We start from the raw sequence: 14,892 nt of genomic DNA, 5'->3' as shown, positions 1-14,892 counted from the left end.
GAGATTTTGATAGGGAGCAGGTAATAGCTTAATGCCACTTGTACAAATTTTCCATCATTGTGGTAGGTTTCTAGAAGTAGAGCTTTCTGGACAAACTGACAGCAAGACACATGACAGCAACAATGCAGAACTAAGAAAAAAAAAATCTATCTGTATGCAGATTAGCAGTGTTTGAGAGTTTATTACCTCCAATATGGAAACTGATGATATCTGAAAACTAGATTATATAAGGACAATCTAGAAGTGTTATTCTATTCTCCAATACTTGGCAATCAGTAAGAAAAAGAATGGTAGTTTTTTCTTCTGATGTTAACGTTTGCAAAAAAAGATATGATATCTTACTCCATTGTTTTTACTTTGAAGTTACTTTGCAGCGTAGCTCTGGAATTTTATTAGGAGAAGATTTTAGGTTTTATTTGAATATGAATTGTAGAAGATATCTTAGAATGATGCCTCCTAAACTGCAAGGGATGCCTTTCAAGAAATCATTTTAGAGTCGAAAAGATACCTCCCAGTCATTCCCTAGAGTTTGAACTTTTTTTGAGGAAATTCCCCAGTTATTACAGTTGTCAATAAAAAATGGAAAATGTAACTGCAATTTGTCTTGTGGAGACATCTCTGCTCTGTGTTTGTAGAGCTTGAAACAATAGCAGCTTGTCAATAGCCTTGTTTACTTCATTTTGTTCCAACTGCATTGCAACTGATATTTCTATTGTCAGTGTTGTTAACGGTTTCACTACCCATATAAACCCAAACATATTATGATGAGTAGCCACAAAATCAAACTGAAATAATGCTCATTCCAGTGCTGTGGGCGAATGAGTTAGAAGGGCTTTTATTTTTTTTTCCCTCATCAGAGGGAAGCCATAACTAAAGATCCTGATACCTGGTCATAGCAGAATCACTTCAGTGAAATTTCTGTAGACAGCAGCAGTAACTGTGAAGTTTATCAAACCATAAATACCATATATTTGAAAAATAATGTTTGCTGCGGTTTTAAATGATTGCAATTTCCATCTGAACTTATCAGTGTATATTCTTTGGTCATGTAACCTATACCACTAAAAACTTGGTGTGTTTGTTCCACGTTCGGTGCTATCTAGACCACAGGGCTGCACACCGGTTGCCTGAACTTTGTATCAGAACTGAAATTCCCTGGGAACTATGTAAGCCCATGCAAAGTCATGTTCACTGAATGCACACACAAGAATGTGTAATATTTTGAACACTCAGAATTGACTTAAACTTACTCTTATAGCTCTTAGCTATTACTATGAGTTGTACAGAATGTTTTTTTAAGCTAATGGATTTGGGGAGGGAAGGAAATAAAAGTATTATGCAAGCAAATTTGGTCATTAAAATACTGTACCTATGTTTTTATCTTACATAATCAGTGAGGTGAACTGCAATTTGCTTTCCTGAAGCCCATCTCTTCAGGTCTCAGAAACTCCTTAGTGAAAGCAAATGACAATTGTGTTTGCTTTAATAATAATAATAATAATAATCATTATTATTATTATTCAATTATTATTATTATTGTTGTTGTTGTTATCTTTTTTAATTTTAGGGGTTTTAAGTGCATTCTGCAATGGTGAATTCTTTAGCTGAGTTTGCCTGAGCAGGTATTATCTTTTGTGTGTTTGAAAAGTACTTACCACACAGTAAACGTGACTGGAGGCAAGCTTCTGTTTTATTTCAGGGATACCGTGTCACATATATTCCTTGTCCCATTTGTTTCCATGAAATAATTTTAAAAGGCTATTTTCTCTCAGTTAAAGTTGATCCAAGTGATAGAGACTAAACTAAATATAAGCTCCAAAGTTATGAACGCAATCAGTCATTCTAGCTAATGAACCATTTGAGTGCTGTTTTAACTATGAATACTCGTCGGCTTCCTACATGAAGGTTCTGCATTTGGCTTCTTTCAGGTGGTCCTCTGTTAACTGTGTCTTCATAAACATGTTAAACAAAGTAACCAAGATGAGGAGCGTAAAAAGGGACAGCATCCTTTGCTGTTTGGCATTATTCACAAAATAGTTCATTTGAATACCAACACCAACAAATTATCAAGCACTTTGTAAAAATCCAGACTCATTTTCCAGAGTTGCTTGCAAAGTCAAGCTATCCATGCCTTAAAAGCTGAGGATGGGCAGTCTACATCTAAAAATACAAAGGGAAGTGAAGGTGCTTGTGGTGACTCTCTGCCCCTGACAGAAGGAAGAAATCAGGTGGGATGTTTGGTCTGCCAATTTTCAGACTGGTCTCTGGCATCCTAGCCCTAGATGTCAGGTATCTTTATGGAAAGCGCATCTATGGCTGCCACAACAGACCATGTTAAAAGTTTTAATGACTGATCTGTAAAGCATTCAGATGCTCCAACTATCAGTAGGGCAGTTATTTGGTATATGATATATAGACAACAAAATCATTGGATAAAAGCAAACAGGTCACAGATTAAGGCAGGGACCACTTTAAAATTTCCATAGCTGTACGCTGATCTCCTGCCAAAGAACTGTAAGGTTGCCCCTATGTACACTTCATATAGAGTGGTAAGCTTGATTCTCACATAATGCAAAAGCATTTTCTGACACAAAATGCTTCTCAACTTCAAGCAGCAGTGTAAAAAATGGAAATTAATCCATAATGTTACCTCTGTTCATTGGTTTTGTTTGTTGCACCAGCTGTAACATTTCTCCTTTTGCTAATGTTTCAGACCAGTGAAGAGACCAATTGCTTTTTTTCTCACTAGCTTCTTCCTAGGCTGAACTTGAAATTTTCTTTTTTCATCATAACTCACCTTTTTTTGTCATAACCAAAATGCTCTGTGGATATGATCAGATCTCGACTAGGTTCCTGCCAGATTATGTTTCTCCTGGTCATGTGAACTGGAGTGCATCCTCCTGTACTGTCCCGCCGGCCAGGTTCTTGGGCTCGACAGGCCATGAGGAATTACGGTGCTTCTGTGTGTGTAGCTGTGGAAGAGCTTTTCCCTGATGGCGAGGCTCTACCATCTTTTTCCAACTGTCTGGATTTTGTCCTGGTTTCTTAAGAAGGCAATGTTTATGTGCAAGGGTGCTCCATGTGTTTTTTCCTACTGCCTAACAAACTTTGTTTGCCAGTTTCAGTCAAACCTGACAGAGCAAATACAGTTCTTAAGGAGATAGCACTGCTACAGATTTGATGGAAACAGCCAGTTGTGGGGAGGAGAGGTTCTGGTAGTGTCTCCACTAAGATGAGTGTTGCAGAGTGTGTTTATGCCTCCGTCTAAAGACAAGCGTTATAAATTACCTGCTACAGGGGAGCTTCACACTTAATTAGACAAAAAGAATCAAGCCACAAGACAAAAAATACATAGGAAAACCAGCTTGCTCTATTTTCAGTTGCTCACTGATATACCTGCACTGGAATGAATCCACAGTCTGAAGTAGCAAAATCCTTTACAAAGTGGAATCTGCTCTCCCTGTGCAGTAGCCATATCATAAATTAATTAGGTACTTAACTACAGTTCAGTAAGTCTGTGTGTAGACATGGTCACGCTCACCTCTTGCTCGTAGTACAATGGTATAGTAATTCTTTTACTCTTGAAAGCATCTGACTGGTTTGTCTTCTCCCAACACAAATATCTATGACACAGATTGAATCACTCTGGCCTTGGAAGGTAACCAATGATGATGCTTAACATATAAGAACTTGTATACTAGGGGACATAGGCTAGATTTTATAATTCCCAAGGTAAAAAGATCTTGCATTAGTGTTAGGCTCAATAAAAGTAATACTTTGCATACTGCATGCCCATATTTCTTGTAGAATTTTAAAACCTCTTTATCCAGGGCAGCAACCTTTGCATTCCTTGATGTCTTAGTACCAGTTATGTAGTTATCTCTGCAATGGTTCCTCTTGTGCAACCTTATGATAACATTATCAGCATTTAAAAATAAACTTCATTCTGGTATCTAGAATACCAGTATTTAAGGTTTCACACAGAATTGTCCTGGGATGGTAATAAACATGAAATGGAGAAAAAAAACAGAACAAAGTGCCACTTTAGAAGGTAGAGAAAAACAGATCAATGAGACACATCCTATTTGGTCTTCTAGCATTGATATAGAAACAAAATGTGGAAACCAAGAATATTCAACTTTATACGAGGGCATTGCTGTAACAAAAATACCAATATGCAGGAAAGATTGAGTAGGCCAGGCCAGTGGCAGAGTAGTGCAGTCTGTTAAAGAAAACTTGGAGTCAATTCAGATTAACAAATTAATCATTTCAGTGAGTGAGGCAGAATTCCTATGCATTCCAAGTGTATAACTATGCTGTCGGACACATATTACTAACTAATAAGCCAGAGGGTCAGCTTTGACTGGTAGGTTGAGAGAGTCATAAAAATTGCAAAAGCAAAAATCACTATGTAAACTGGACAAATGTGCTGCTCAGACTAACTCATTTAGGAGAGGTGACTGCTTCGTAATTCAACAGACTAGAGAACCCACAAAGAGAGAATTAACCCTTGATTTCATTCTGAATAGCATACAGAATCTGTTCCAGAGTGTTGATATCTGAAGGACTTTTCTGTAGCTGCAAATACATTGTTCTCAGCTTTGATAGCTTTGAAGAAGCAACAACCAAAAAAGATCCATAGAGTGGAACTCAACTTCAAAAAGTGGAACGACTCTCTTAAAGAGACATTAAAGAGGACACTGTAGAGAGTTAAATCTTTGCAGGTGGCCTAGAGAGTATTAAGAATATCATATTGGAGACAGAGTAAAACCATGCCACACATCAAGTAAGACTTGAAAAAGAAGAGACTCAGCATGACGAAACAGCAGGAAGACATCCTTCAAAAAACCAAAGTTGTATCCAAATGAGGAAGATAGGAAGGATCATAAGTCTGGTAAGTTAAATGTAGAATACAATAAAGCAGTCTAAAAAAATCTTGCAAAAGGCAAAAAAATAAAAAAAGATAAATCTTTCTCTAAATATCAGTAGCAGGAAGTTTGCCAGGGAATCTTTGGGGACAATATTTGATCAGAGTATAAGAGCATTACTTGCAGAAAACAAGGCCATGTAGAATGATTAAATGATTGCTTTACTGCTTTGTTCAGCAAAATTCTTTGTGGAAGAGCTTGTGGAGATTGCTATGCTAGAACCTTCCTGATGAACTCACTGAGGAGTGACTGGAATTGCTGGTAGGAATAAAGAAACCGATCAGAAATCAATCACTGGAAACAGATTATATTCTCCCAGGCTTTCTAAAGCAATTCAAAGGAGTAATAGTCAAACTACTGACAGCAGTATGTAGTCACTAGCTCAGAACTCCTTTGATATCTGAGTGAAAAGTTGCAAATGTCTTGCCATGACTTCAAGACAGAGTGGAAGCCTCAAACGTGTAAGTTAATGTCTGTAGCAGGCCAACTTATAAAAATTATAATCAGGAGTGGAATTAGAAATAAATATGTTACATTGAGGAACAGTTGACATGTCACTTGTGAGGGAACAAATAATTCAAAAACTCAGTGAAGCCCTTTGAAGAAGCCAGCAGGCATGTGAACAGAAGCTGCCACAGCCTGCTAGGTCTCCCAAAAAGGACTTCTTTCATCAAAGGCTCTCATGGAAATTAAATGTCCATGGAATAAGAGGGAAGCCCTCAAATGGATATAAAATCCTTTAGAATAAGAAAACAGAATTGAATTAAGGAATAAATAAAAGTTCATTTTTCAGGAAGGAGGGATGTGGCCTGTGGAGTCCTTCAGGACAAGTCCCAGTCCCTGCGCAGAGACCTGTGTTGCTCAGTGGAAAAGGAAGTGAATGATGAGATGACAAAATTTTAGTGGTTATAATAAATTATTCCAGAAAATAAAAATGAGGCCCGATTGTGAAAAATTCTGGAGGGATATTGCAAAGCTCAACATAAAGTGAAATGGTCTTTCCTGACTGCAGCTGCAGCAGCAAACCTAAAGATTATTATCTCGTTTGCGATGCAAAGTCTTAGTGATATAGAGGAAGATGGGATTTTAGATTTTTATTTTAAGTTCAGCTGGAAGAAAGCCATAAATAGACTAGGTGAATTCAGTACATCTTACATCTCTTTGAATAAGATAGAATAAATCTGACTTAATTACAATTGCCTAAGTTTTTCATTCAAATAGCTAACCCAGAACAAAATCACAGTGTTAGCTGACTTGACACAACTCTCTGAGCACCCAAAGATGTCAAGTGTATTCTTGGTAGATGGATGCAAGTGCAAGAAGACTGGAAGAATAAATGTTGTTCCTGGGTATCTGGTTGTCTTTTCTGTGAGTCTGCTCCTAGTGCAGTACCTGAAGGAATGAATATTCCCGAGATATTATGTGGCCTGTATGTGGATTCAACTAAATACACGATTCTAGAAGTTACTCGTGGTAGTGATGCCAGGCCGCTGATAAGTGAGAGTTGTGTGAACATGACTGAGATGTGATGTAAAGAAAACTGAGGAAGGAGTTCATATATTAGGTGTGAAGAAAAAGAAGAGTAAAAGCATGCCCAAGGTGAGCATGGTGCTGTACCCTAAATGTTAGACTAGTTGCCTAAGACCAGAGGCCACCAAATATAAAACTTTTCTTTAGGACAGCCTTTTGTCTTGTGAAATTGATTTGTCTCTACATTTTTAAACAAAAGATATGTGAAAATTGGGATGCAACTGCACAGATGTAGATCAAGTATCATTTTCATAGAAAATTTTACTTAAGTCAGAGATTAGTTGCCTGCATGCTTTTCTAGGGTTCTTTCAGATACTTTAATATTCTTTTTAAATATTTTTTTTGCCTGGTTTTTTTTTTTTTTTTTTTTTTTTTTGCTTTAATATTCATCTTCAGTTGTGACACTGCTGCTGTAAGAACTGGAAAATACTCTGGCCCAAAATTATATACAAAAGAGGGTGTGTGTGTTTGTATACACGTGATAAAAATGTGGGAGTAACATAGGTCTGGAACTGGTAAAGCTGTCTGGTTCAAATTCATGTGCTCAAGTAGATTTATGTAGATTCTTTGTCATTTTGAAACAATCAGATCATGTTCTTTTCTCTTTCTGCATATGTATATATGCAGAAACAGATGTGTTTAGGGGGTGTTGTTTATATTGTGCTGTTGGGCTATTCAGTCAGCTAACAGCTGGATTAGAGAGAACTTTGTCAAACGTACATTATGAAATGAAGAATATAATTGGCTGAAGTAGTTTCTGGGGGTGTTCAGTCTAATGCAGGTCAGAGCTTGTTAGTCAATTTGTTCTCTAAATATCATTACGCCCATCTGTTTCCCCTACTATTTTTTAAATAAATTTAATTTCTTTCCTTCCAATTTGAAATATTACAGACTATGGGAGCCAAATGTCTCCTGAAATCTGGAGCCTGCTTTCAAACCCTGCCATTGTAGCTCACAGCAGGCGGCCCGCCAGCAGTAGCTGAAACTGAGAACTCTTACTTGCATCTGCTGGGGCCCACCGGTGGCTGGCAGCTGTTCCAGAGAGGAGGAAAATGAATGGTCATTAGACTCAGCTGTAAACCTTCCACTGGCCCAGAGGATCTAGAGCAGGTCCAAAGAAAGAGTAAATATTAAAGAGCAAAAGCTGGTTTACTTCTCTTTCTCGTTTGACATCAGTTTCCAAGGAAACGGAACAAAACGTGAGAACTGGGAGCCAGCAGCTGAGATTGACTCAGCTGGTGGCTAGTCCTGCTTCTGTTCCCATGGAAACACATATCAAATTGGCAAAAATAAAGAAACAGGGCAGGGTCAGTTCCAAAATGGCAGGATGAATGGCTGCTGCTTCAGCTACTTAATAAGACGAGGCTTGCTGGTATTTATTCCTCTTCAGTAAGCAATTCCAATTTTGGTTCTGGCTCCATTGTTCACTTCCCAATAAACGCCACTTCCCAACCTCAGGAACGTAGGAGCCACTATCATCGACAAGACTTGTAATTCGTCTTGTTCAGCGGCTTGTTTGCAACAATGACTGGCACAAATACTTTCAGAGGTGGGTGCTAGAAACGGGTAGTGCGCATCTGAGAGTTCTTCGGTCGCGCTTAAATTTTCAGTCATGGTTCATATTGAGTAGTGACTTCAAATGTATGGTGGTTGTGTGTATCTCATAAATGTTTTATACGCTCACTATTTGAATACTTCTGTTATTCCCATAAAGGTCAGTTGTTATTGACTCTTGCTAACTTTTCACAGTTCAGTGTAATTGCTAATTAGGCACTGTGTGAAGAACTTCCCTTTTCAGTTTTGGAAGTGTTGCTTTTCAGTCCTATTGAACATAAATAATTTTTCTTTTAGGGGAAAACAAAATTGAATCTTTGACATCTACTTATGCAGTACCATACATTACTATACATCTGTCTATTTACTATATAACCTTATTTTCCTTTTCTTTCTTTGGTAGACAGTCCCTATCTTATTAAGCTCTTTTTCCGATGACACAGAAATTCTAAAGCATCCTTTTTAGTTAGGATGACTAATATTGCATATTTTAGAAGACCTGTGTACTGGTTTTATCTATTATTCATCCTGTTCCTTATATTTAGCGTATTCTTTTTCACTGTTGTACACCATTAAACAGAGTTATGGACTTTACTGTCAAAGTGATTCCCAGATCACTTCCATGCAGTAATTAAGACCCTGAGAAAATATGTAAGTAGTTCCACTGGTTTTAGGTAAAAATGCCTTTACAGTTATTGAAATCAAATTCCATTTGTCATCATATGACCCACTCAGTTACTCTCCTCACAAATCTTTAGACTCAGTTAACCTCAACATTTTTGTCTGCATATTTTCCTGCTTGTGCTGTTGAGCCACACTGATTTTAGTATGGAATTATTCCACTTCTTAGAGTGGAAGTATTGCTCTGGAATATGGAAGCATGATACTGTTTTTTTCTTAATGTGTAATTATTGTTACTTGTGCTGCTGTTGTGTGCTCACACTTATGGCATGTCGCTGCTGCTTTGCAAACACTTTGCTGTAGCTTCTCTGGTTCTGAGGACTCAGCTACCAGAGGTACCCAGCAGGACCCATCCTTTCCACTGCATTTGGCAATCCAGACTGTTGTTCTCCCTTTGGGATTTCAAGGTATAATCCCCAGTCCTAAGAGAAATAGACTATTGGAGGAAAGGAAATCAGAGGGCAGATATCTAACACCAGTAAAATCATTACATATGCATGGATTAAGAGCAGCCATTTACCGCTTTTGGTAACAACACTACTGAGATTGCTGTGTGTAGTGTGAGAGTACCAGTAAATGATTCACAGCCTAATCGCCATTAAAAGCAACAGATGTATCATCTATCAGTGTTACCTGGCTGGTTCACGCACAAGGCACTGTGACAGTTTTGTTCATTCACTGAGGACACTCGGTGCATGATAGAGCCAGTGGCACTTCTTCACTTTAAACTTCAAATACATAGGATACATTCAGATTTATTCCTCTGAAGGCTGAAGCCGGAGCCAAAGTTAACATTGGTTTTGTGCTCCATTATAAGGCTGCAAACAGCTACAGAGTTGGTAGAGATCAACACTGATGCTTTTTTGACAGTCAGGAAGTGACTACGAAATAGCGATATACCTGGCTTTAGCATATTTCAGCATTTGTTCAGCAGTGCCACGCTTGCAAGGGCTTAGAAGCTCATTCCTCACATGCTTTCCTCGTTCTTTCAGAGATAAATCTCTGAGGGCTCTCTGGACGCATTTTTACTTGAACTGCATATTAAGTGTTGAGATTTAGAGGCATTCTAATCCAGACGGGAACATTTTTCGCTCTTTTGTCAGTGATTTGAGTTGTCCTCAGTATCAGAAGCAAGAAAGACAAGAAGACTCTCCCTCCATCAAATGCCAAAGCCTGATTAAGAAAAACTTCCAAAAAACAGACTCCAGTAACTGATTAATCTTCCTTGTTGCATTCTATCCTGGGCATTCAATGTTCAGCCCTCTGTAGCCCTGTAACATCTCTCTGTTGTTTTCTGGAAGCAAACACCACTGTACAGAGAAAGACAGATTTTAATGCTTATGTCAGGAAACAGATGCTGATGCAGATGAAATGAAGCATAATGAATTACTCCAAGAATATGCTGAGGCTGCAATAGAGACCAATAAAATCCTTCTACCAGACTTCTCTGAAGATAGTGAATTCTGCGTTAAGATAGCTATTTAGGATAACAAATTATCTAATGTAATTAATGCTGCTTTGGTGGGAAGAATATTCCCTTGTTCCTTCAAATGTTTAATAGACTGATACCGAAAAGACACACCCTGGGTTTCCTGGTACTCCTTTAAAACCATACCTTTAGTCATGAGCAATCTGATGGAGAAGGCAAGCCTCAGCTTATAGTATAAGTGATTATAGTCAGTATCATTCACCCGGAATGTCCTGAGTTCTGGCCAAGACATTGTACTGAAACGCATTAATAGCAGTGATGGATTAGTCCTGCTGTCAGTGGGGAGAAGCAAGCCATCTAGTCACCTGCCACAAGATCTTTACGCAGTGCTTGACCATGAAGTAATGCTCTCTCATCTAAAAGACACACCTTGGCTTTGCTCTAAACCGACTTCAATGCTACTCAAACTTAATAGGTACTGATGTAGTTTTACTTAGAGGCGAAGTGCCACGTGGAGCACTTCTGTTTCTAGCATACACAGGGAGACACTCGATGAACTAGCTAGACAGCACGGGCACACACCCAGGCAACAAGCAGATGGCAGAGTGCTGGAAACTTAACCCAGGTAAAACAGACTTTTTGCTGGTGGGGAGAAGGCCTGAAGAAGAACTTCCACGCACAAGGCCATCCTCTTTATGTCTGCGCACTATAGATCGTTTCACTTCGGCATTTAGTCCTCCTGGATTCCTCACTGTTGCTAAGTACTCTTAGAGAGCAGCATCCATAAGTAATACTCTACTATATTTGTACCCAAACCTTGAAGACTCTGTCCCATCCTGGCAAAGCAACGCAGTCTTAAGTTGTTTATACCTTATCATCTGCAAAACACCAATACAATATGTTTGGACGTGAAAGTACAGACATTTTGAAAACGATTTAAAAAAACCTGCTAGTACCAGCACAAGGTATTTACTGCAAGTGCCTTAGGCCATTCTCTGCTAGGGTTTCCCATGCAGTAGTAAATCAACACCTTCGGATGCCTATATTTTATGTATGTAAAGATCGGTTCACTTTAGAGGGCAAAGTTGTTTCTTCTTTGATAAGCATACTCTAAAAATTCAAATGTATGTTTCATATGTAAGTGAGAAAAAGCATTTTTTGGATCTGCCAAACACTAGAATGAACTTCTCTACAAAAATTGCAGATTATCACAAATCTCCTCACTCCTACAAAAGCCAGGATTGTTTCTGAATTAGCTCTCTCCAGCATCAATATCCAGCAGAATGTGTTTATGCATATGTATTTTTATTTTAAAACATCCTGCTGTATATTCTTCTCTCCCTGGAGAAAAGAGAAGAAACACGTAATAGCTGTTAACCACATTGTTAATGGGACCAATATGCATTAGCGATGCTTCAGTGACATATATATTCTTAAAAGCTATAAAACTGGGGGCTTTTTGCTTTATAATGGCCTGAATCACCCTAAAGTCTACTTTCCAAACTCTGTTCTTATACCTCCAGCAGCTGCATCTGTACTCTGGGAAGTGCATGCCTTCCTTCTGTGCTTCTCCACACTCCTGTAATACTTTCTTCTGCCCGTGTCCATGAAGTCTCATGCTTACCAAATCTTGCCTCATGCTCACTTTCACTACCATAATCTGCAGGTCATTGATAAAACTGACCCTGCGAAAGGACAGCAAACTTGTGGCTTAGGTCAGCACAGTTTTAGATCAGTACCTACCTGTGAGCAGCTATAGAAGACTGGCAACGACCTGACTGCAGGTGGCCGTGGTTTAGGTACCACCAAGCTGGTGTTGACATGCTTGTGGACAGTCAGCTCAAGGCTTCCCAGTAAGACCCGATTTAATGGTTTGTGGTAAGAATCAAATGTAAATGTTGACTAACTTCATTATGTGGAAGTGGTGGAGCAAGTTCCTAGTGGATGAGGGTGGGATGGGCCCTAAGAAGAAGCTCTTGCAGAATTTGGGAAGGTGATAGTGGCCAAAGGTAACCGACTCAAAGATTTGGAGGGGACGGCGGGGGGAGCTGGCCTTGCTGCTGTCACTGATTGTGTGCCACAAAGATGTGGAAACAGGGCCTCACAAAGGGAGAGACCCACTCCCCACAGCTGTGGCTGCCTGGCAGCCCTGCTTGACCTTTTTTTTTGGTGGTAGTCTACGCAGCACGCATTGTCTCCTCTTTGTATAGGCTAAGTAGGCAGCAAGAGTGCTGCACCTCACAGGTGTTGTTCTGTGACCTGTAGCAGCTGCCTACCTGTCCCACACCACTGCTTATGAAGCGTCTCAGCCCATCCCTGTGGGAGGGCAGTCATCTCTCAGCTTGCGTAAGTGCCTCTGTGTATTCCTAGACATCGTTCTCATCCCAGGTGCCTTACAGCCTTTAAAAAGTAGGAACAGCACTGACTGCCCTTCAGCCCTCTGGGTTAAAAGCAATTTGCATGAAAAGACTACAGATTTTTGTCAGGGTTTTGTCAAACTACATTTTTTCTTAGCATATTTTTGACAATTATACAGCAGTATTATCTCTGAGCATACCTTATGTAATGAATACTTGATGTATCATTCCGTTTAAAATCTTCTGAATGCTGGTAGAGTAATTGATTTCTGTTACCTGAAAAGAAAGATGTTGTGTAGAAATTTAGTCAACAGTCTCTTCACTAGAAAATGCTGATACTTCATTCTTTTGTCATCTTTGCTTCTCGCCTCAACTCCAGCAATGTCATGGATCCAATTTTTTTTGATTTTCAGGTACATTTAAAGAAACTCAGTGTTGTCTCTTAGCTGCTTGCTTTTGGAAACCTTTATTAGCTATCCTAATTTTTCTCATATAATTTCTTCTCTAAAATATATCTTTTTTTGTATCAAGTTCCTTATTATGATTATATTTTAAGGGAGTCCTGATTGTCTCAAATAACATTTTGGATTTAAGTGCCTTGGTGTACTGATTTCTTTAGTATTGCTGTTTTATTCAACAGTTTCCATTCATTCTGAGATATTTTTATTGCTTTCTCATGCAGCATCTGTGACCCAAGTAAGAATTTTAGAGATTTGAGAATCTTTCTAAGCAATTGATAGTTCCTTTATTACTATTACTATATCAGGTTAGAGTTTACGAGGCTAGAATCCTCATTTTATGGAAATATCCTGCTTACATTTTAAAATCATTATACCTGTTTTTTTCATTAACAAATAAAATGTTGTGTAATTCTTAGTAGTGTAGAAGAATCTCTTCTGATGTGTGCTACTGAATTAGATACTCCAAAAGGCACATCTTTTTGAAAAAAATGTTTCTCTAAATATTTGAGTATGTTGCATATTGATGTACATGTATATATGAATAAGTGCGTGTGTTAATATGTACATATATATAAATATATTTAATATCTTGACCTTTGATGTTTCAGTTCTGGTATCTGGTCAGGGGACACATGTCCAACTAAAGAAGTGCTTTTTTTTTTTTTACTTTTTATTTTTTCTAAAACTTAATGTACAGGTGTTTTTCCAAGAGGCACAGAGCAGGGAGTCTTTCTTGCTTTCTCACAGTCTTGAATATGTGAGCTCCTAGCTTATGTGAATTTCAAGAATCTCCTATGGAATGGTATAGGACCAAACATAATTAAAACAACCCATGGTTCTGATTGTGGTGGGCAAAAAGCTGGATGTCCTCCCTGTTATATATTTCTGTGTGCTGGTTACTTCTCTGCAGAAAAGGGATTTTGATCTAACAGCTTTGATTAGTCCCCTCTCATTTTGTGGGACTGTTGCAAATAAAAGTAGAACAGAACACCTACATCATACATTTGTAGACCTAACGATAGAAAGTAATTTACTATGGAATTTTCTATTTGCAATAATATCATTGAGCTAGCACGTAACTTTGTGCAGCAGATGAAAGCAAAATGAAAATTTCTTGCTGCCAATGTGGAGGTGTTCTTCAGCTTTGTTATATAGGTTGATGGCTTGTATCTAAAATGTTTTCATTGGGGTCTAATCTTACAATAATGCTGTGAGCAAGGTTTTAAAGCAAAGGTTTTTTCATATTCTTCATTTGCATATACTAATACAGAAGAAAGAACTGCCAGTTAAAGCACTGTGGAGACACATTCAGGGTGGAAATGTATGTGTGATGGCAGATCATCAAACAACATTATAAGAAATGGCATTACAAAGGAATTAGGCTGGAGCAAGATGGAAAAAATCACTGCAGCGGCAGGAGTGTGATAATTTGGATATTTTCCTATTTTGCCAGTGTTTGGGGTTTTTTTTATTAAATTCATAAAATTTTAATTAATCTGAAATGAGAGTCATATCAGAAATTATCAAAGTAGTTTTTTAAGATGTTAAAATGGTGAACTTTGACAAGTCATTTCCACAAGTCACCATGACACTGATTTCATAAGTTGAAATCACAAGCAAGATTTCTGTTTTCAGTGAAAATTAAATGGTAAGTGGAACTGAATGTAAATAAATGCCAGGTGACAGTGAGATCTTGATACAATAGTACATAATTGTAAGAAAATGTCATCTCGATGCTCAGTGGGAGTCAAAAGGCAAACCAAATGTAAGGAATTATAAGAAAAGAAGTAGGGAACAAAACATAAAGCAGTATTATGCCAGTATATAAATCTAGAGTGAACTATCCCACTGCGGGGAGGTGGGGGAAGTGACTGAGCAGCTGCGTGGTGGTTAGTTGCTGTCTGGGGTTAAACCATGACATATACCTACACTGTGTACAGTTCCAGCACACT

General features: G+C 38.3%; 1 protein-coding gene across 3 annotated transcripts in view; it reads left to right on the top strand.

The window, feature by feature from the left end:
* Window positions 1–14,892, top strand: part of GABBR2 (gamma-aminobutyric acid type B receptor subunit 2) — a 483,069-nt gene that overhangs the window by 343,054 nt on the left and 125,123 nt on the right. The window lies entirely within an intron of this gene.

The sequence above is a fragment of the Accipiter gentilis genome, chromosome 27 (genome assembly GCF_929443795.1).
Source record: "Accipiter gentilis chromosome 27, bAccGen1.1, whole genome shotgun sequence".
Taxonomy (NCBI): domain Eukaryota; kingdom Metazoa; phylum Chordata; class Aves; order Accipitriformes; family Accipitridae; genus Astur; species Astur gentilis.
This window is presented reverse-complemented; position numbering and strand designations above follow the sequence as displayed.